The sequence below is a fragment of the Leptidea sinapis genome, chromosome 12, assembly GCF_905404315.1.
Source record: "Leptidea sinapis chromosome 12, ilLepSina1.1, whole genome shotgun sequence".
Classification (NCBI taxonomy): Eukaryota; Metazoa; Arthropoda; class Insecta; order Lepidoptera; family Pieridae; genus Leptidea; species Leptidea sinapis.
The window spans coordinates 6355551-6362085 of record NC_066276.1 but is presented as its reverse complement, the minus strand read 5'-3'; positions in this window follow the sequence as shown (position 1 = coordinate 6362085).

Here is a 6535-nt window from a genome sequence, read left to right as displayed (position 1 = left end):
GAGCATAACTCATAATCGAGTGTACTAAGGAGAAGTATAAACATTATAGAGTGCCTATAGGAACTATGAATTTGAAATGATAAATTTACCAAGTAATATTCTAAGTTTGTTTTCGTTTGTATTTATTTTAAATCGCAACGAAAGGAAGCAATACAAAATAATAAAAAGAAAGAGGAATAATGAATTCTTTGTGTTGATTTACTACGCTTAAATATTACTATATGTTAAATACAAATGCACAAAGACTGCAAATACAGCTATAATGCACTCCGTTTCATGATATTAACAATAACTTTCTGCTTCGTGGAACATTATTTACAATGACTTATTTCACCGGTGTGAAACTACTTTCGTGAAACTAATTTCACATAGCATTGGACGAGTTCCGTTATGTTGATTTCGTGACACTGCCAAATAGGATGTAAATACTACCTAATAAGAGGCGGGGTGCCTAAATAAAAATTGAAATTAATTTAACATCACATATTATGTCTCAAGGTGACGAGCGGAGTTGTAGTGCCGCTCAGAATTTTTGGGGTTTCTCAAGATATATCAGATAAACAACAGACTTCAATTAATAATTAATTAATCTAATTCTAGTAATGATAATTGCTATTTTTGGAATCGGTGTCCTCCCGCCTCGGCCACGCGTGCATCTCAAGCACATCTCACCTATAACTATGTATGTAACCTACATTGGTTGACGTGCCACCACAACCACACTAAATAAAACGCGGTACTATTTTACAGGAGACTAATGGACACTAAAATGTTTCAAGGATAGTTATCTCACTTTTAGACTAGGTTCGTCTATAACGCTAGTATACTAAGTTTATGGGTAAACTGCTTCGTATAAAATATTTGAAACAACTTTTAACCGTTATAAATTAATGGTTTTATAAAAATTGCTCAGTTATATTTATTGAAAATTGCCAAGTTTTTAAGTGTTTATTTATTACTTATTTTGAATTAAATAATAAATAAAAGTATCCAGAAATTTTCTAAGGGTTGCGACCTTTTGTGACATAGATTAATTTTAGTTATCACTTCTGTCCGACGTCTCAAGAAGCACTCGTTTTTTTATTTTATTACTATTTACTTGTGAATTTAAGTTTGCAACTCAATCGGAATTCATTTAACATACATTATATTCCACCTTCGTTAGGATATCATCCCCACCATCTGGATGTGTGTCGGTCCTCCACAGTGCGGTTTTCAAGGAGCTTTCTTCCTCGTACTACAAAGCTGTGGAATGAGCTTCCTTGTGCGGTGTTTCCGGGACGACATGGGTACCTTCAAAAAAAGCGCATACACCTTCCTTAAAGGCCGGCAACGCTCTTATGATTCCTCTGGTGTTGCAAGAGAATGTGGGCGGCGGTGATCACTTAACACCAGGTGACCCGTACGCTCGTTTGTCCTCCTATTCCATAAAAAAAAAACACATTATGTAATACATCAAGTATTACTACGTAATACACAATATGATACGGATATGAAACATTGTTTTCAAATTACATTTATTACTGTATCGTTTAAGCGAACCTGGCTTTTAGCGACTACCGAATAATGTAATCCAATTAACCCCAGCAAAGTATGCGTTTGGCTTACCGCAATGATAAATAATCAAAAGTCTCCCGTACCGGCTTCCGAGGTCGACCGGTCACGAGCGACGATGCAATTCACAAGTTTTAACAACGATTACTATAATTTGTACTTTATTATTTATAAGGTGAATATAACAAGCTCTTGCTGCATGTTTATATTGTTTTTAACCGACTTCAAAAAAGGAGGAGGTTCTCAATTCGTCTAAATGTTCTTTTTTTATGTTTGTTACCTCAAAACTTTCGACTGGGTGAACCGATATTGATAATTCTTTTTTTATTTGAAAGCTGGTGCTGCTCGTGTGGTCCCATTGTAATTTGGTCCAGATCTGACAATGGCATCCATTAGAAAAACATAAAAGACTCAATATCGTCGGTGTCATCAAAGATAGGTACTACATACATAGTTTTAGGTGAGATGTGCTTGAGTCGTGAGGAGGCGAGAGCGGGTCGAGGCGGAAGGACACTTCCAAATATAACAATAGTTGTAACTAGAATAAGATTAATTAATTAGATTGTATAAAAATACGCAATTATTTTTATACTTTTTAGTGCCTATTATATCTATTGTTTTGGAATAGTGTTTTTGAAGTCGGTTGTTTTTTATTAATTTTTTTTTATTGGAAACTATTCTCATATCATTTAAGTTCCTGTATGCCCTAGCTGGGGCACAGCGTATCTCCATCACGATCGGTCCTGAGCATCTCTCTTAATTTCACTCCAGGTCTTTCCGATGTCTTTCGCTTCGCCAATGACAGTCCGCCGCCAGGTTTGCTTTGGACAGCCACGTTTGCGTTTTCCTTGAGGGTTTCAGTCTAGGGCTTGCCTTGGTATATGGATGGGATCCCTCCGGACTGTGTGACCAGCTCCATTTGCGGCGTTTTATTTAATGGTCGATTGGGAGTTCATGACAGCGTTGCCAAAGATGATCGCTGGAAATTTTGTCGGGCCAGAGAATACCGAGGATATTTCGAAGGCGATATTTGGATAACGAAAACCTGAAGTTGATGAGAGATGGGCTTTGTGACCTTCCACGTCTCACACCCATACAGCAACGGTCTTCACGTTGGAATATTTTGAGCTTAAATGTCCGTGTCAGTTTCCGTGATTGCCATACGGACCGAAGCCGTGCAAAGGTTGCTCGTGCTTTGCTTTGTTCTCTCTTTTCTTTCTCTTATTCTCATATAAGCGAGACTAATCCTTATTTAGTACACGTATTAATTATAGCGAGTGTTTGAGTCAAGTTAGCAGGGAGAGATTCAAAATATAAATTAATAGTTGATGCCCGCGACTTCGTCCGCGTAGATAAAGGGTTTTTAAAAATAATAAGCAAGTTTGGAATTGAAGATTATCTTATATTCTATTCCAGTTCCGGTTCCCGTTTTCGCTCCCGTTCACATATATTATATGAAACTTATATCGAGGAAGATTGCTATGGCAAACTGAACCTACTATTGGAATAGTTAACGCTTATCGACGTAAATTTTATTTTTTCACAAATCCCGCGGGAACCATGTTTTTTTCCAGGCTAAAATGTAGCCTATGTCCTTTCCCAAACTCTAGTCTATCGCTGTACCAAATTTCATCAAAATCGGTTCAGTAGCGGTTGTTACGATGTTACACCTGAGCGTATCGTTACAAACAAACTTACATTCACATTTATAATATTAGTAGGTATGCACGTAAAGTCGCCAAATTGTATGACGTGTATGTTAAAGGAATCGTGAATTCAGAGATAATATGACTACAATTTAAATGAATTTTTCAAAAGAACATGAATCCCCCCCACCCACACTTGTAGCGAATTGTACCTACAAGAATAATTCTTACCAGTAATACCGCAATGCGTCCCATTTACCTCGATTTACTTTATACATTAATGATTGAATGCATTATTATATCACAATAAAACTAGCAGTTGGCTCCGATTTCGCTCGCTTGGATTTCGTGTACACCATTTTAAATAAACGATATAACATCTAAGTAAAATAAATATGAAACGATTGAAATGACTCGTTAGTCGATTAATCAAAGAAAGTTAATTGTGCATTCTGCATCACCAACTGATTGTGTGTAATGTAACCTGAACTTCATGTAAAGGATGTAAGTGCCGTAACAGTGCCCTAAAGCGAAGCTTACCGATGGAAAAATGATTTTAACTGTTCGGTTATTCCATGGTTTGATTGTCTACAGCTCTATCTGATCTGGTCAAGCAATGACAGCAGATATCTCTTGTACTGAACTTCACTCTAAACACACGTCCCGAGCAACCATTAACTCTATAGGAATGACAATTAAAAATCCTCCAACATCTCCGTACTCACCAGACTTGGCTCAACAACTATTTTTTCCACATTGTGGACAATTTTCACACGTTAACAATTTAATTCTCCAGATGCAATATTAAATGCCTTCATAGAGTATGTTGAGACCTTAAACTTTTATCATCGCGGAAATTTAACATTGTAATTATTATGACGGGTACTCACGATATATATTTTATTAATTTGGTGCCGATATTTCGACCTAATTGCATGAATCGTGGTCACGGCGGAACTGCGGAGGCGGCGAGAAACACATTGACACTGGAAATATCGTGAGTGCCCGTCATACTAATTAAAATGTTGAGACCCTTTTCAATGACATGGTGAAAATGAATAGATTATAGATTCGTTTTAACAAATATAACATAAATAAACTTGAATTTTTAGTAGAAAACAGCAATTATAAAAGTTATCCCCTAATATAATTATAGGCTACTAACTTCAACCAAAGTAACCAATCACGGCCCACTATTGGATATGCTATTGGATCTAGTCAACATAATAATGATTTAACACATCCTTTAGTTAAATTTGTAGGGCTCGGGTTAACTAGTTGGAATTTACTGTCACATCCATCTTGGTTTCGAATTGTTGAATAACTAATTATATATTGTGTCTCTCTAACCATTGTTGCGGCTTGGGCTACCGTTTCTCTACATATTTTACTTGTAACTTAAATTAAACTAACAAATAAGAGATTTTATACCACACTTTCTTGGAACGTGCATTTGTGTGGATGTTATTTTTTATAAAGAGGATGTAATTACTATGTAATAAGAGGCGGGATTGTCTTACGGCCGTTTCCAATATACTATCTAGAGATAGAGATAAATTACTACCTTCTACTGTCAGTAATCTGAAGCTGTCCCAGTATACCCGATAAGTCATTCTAATCGCCTTATATTGGGACGCGTGAATTGCAATTTCCATACAAACTTCTATCGCTGGTAAGCTATAAGTCGTCCCACTTAAAGATAGCGTGCACGGCGCCTATAAAAACTTTTTCTATGCGGCCAAAAAGACTTCAAATAGCACACATTCATTTTCAATAGTTGATATTTTAAATTTATTTGCTTAATAATAATGTTTCCTTTTTGTATTGTAATTTTTCAAATATAAAAAAAAATGTAAAAGTTACTTGCTATCATAGTCTCTATCAAATTACTTAAAATCTAAAACAAAAAGAACACTTTGAAATGGATATTTATACATTTTTAAGTTGTCACCTCAATAAAAAGGAACTTTCGAGGTGCCGTATAAAGTGATACAACTCGGTATGTGTGTCATCGCTATTCCGGTGTACAAGGGCCTTTGGATTCGACTTGTGCTTACAAACTGTACCTTAGCAGGAATCGCTAACAGTCTCTCATTGATAGTAAGCTAACTCTTTAACATTGATAGAGTGACGGAATAGGCAGAGACATTGAACACGTGCAAATGTGTTTTCGGTTACTCTGATATACGTCACTTGAACGGATGGCTCAGTGAAAAAAAAACACTCGCACGGAACGCGAGAGGTCGCAGGTTCGAGTGCTGCATCGCTCATATATTTTGTTTTCAAATTTAATTTGTGTAATTAATCCCAAAGTGAAGGATGAAACTTTAAAAAAAATAACAAATTAATTAGATTTGAAAGGCATACATCTCAAGTCAATTTCCTAATATTCAAATATTGGGGTTGAGCGGGTTTTCAACTGCAAAGTAGAGAGTTGAAAAACACATTCAAGATTTATAACAATATGTCACTCGAACGGTTGGCTCATAAGATAGAGCTTTCGCACGGAACGTGAGACAGTTAGTTTGTGAATATGTCGCAGGGAAATGATAATAACAGACATTTGGTCAATTCACTGAGTGATTTGATCAAATCACGGAGTATGTTTAAAGAACAACACGATTTTGTCATTTCTCTAAGCAAATCTAGTGATTTGACCAAATGCCAGTGTTGATTCCGTGAAATGACAATGAGTGACGCGACTAGAAGAACTTGAGGATGTAAAAGCGAGCATCAGACTTGAGTCATACCCCGACCCAGTCAGGTTAGGTGGATATCATGGTTTTTTTCTAATAAGATAGGCTACTTAGCCTTTAGAAAAACTTTTATCTGTTTTGAGGCTAGGTTACATTAATTTGATTTTCAAGAGACTGGTGCGATACCTTTTCATGGGAATGGGAGAGTGAGCCAGGGGACAGAGATCATCTTTCTCCCTCCCCCTTTCCCTTTCACCACCATCCCCTTGCGACACGATACTAAATTCTTACCAAATTATGTCTAAGTCTTACCAAATAAATCTTTTAAATACCAACAAAAATACTTTTTGTCAGTCATCATCACGGAACTAAGTCTGGCATTTGGTCAAATCACTAGATTTGTTTAGAGAAATGATAAAATCGTGTTGTTATTTTAACATCCTCCGAGATTTGACCAAATCACCGTTTTTATCATATCTCTGCGACATAACGTTTATTCAATGATCTGTTATATTTGCTCGTTTGTAATCCTTTTCTATAAAAATGTGATTGAATATATGCCTGGTAAAACTTATATGTTTATTATATATAATATTATTTATTTATTACTAGGATTATATGTTTTTCAATAAATAAAAA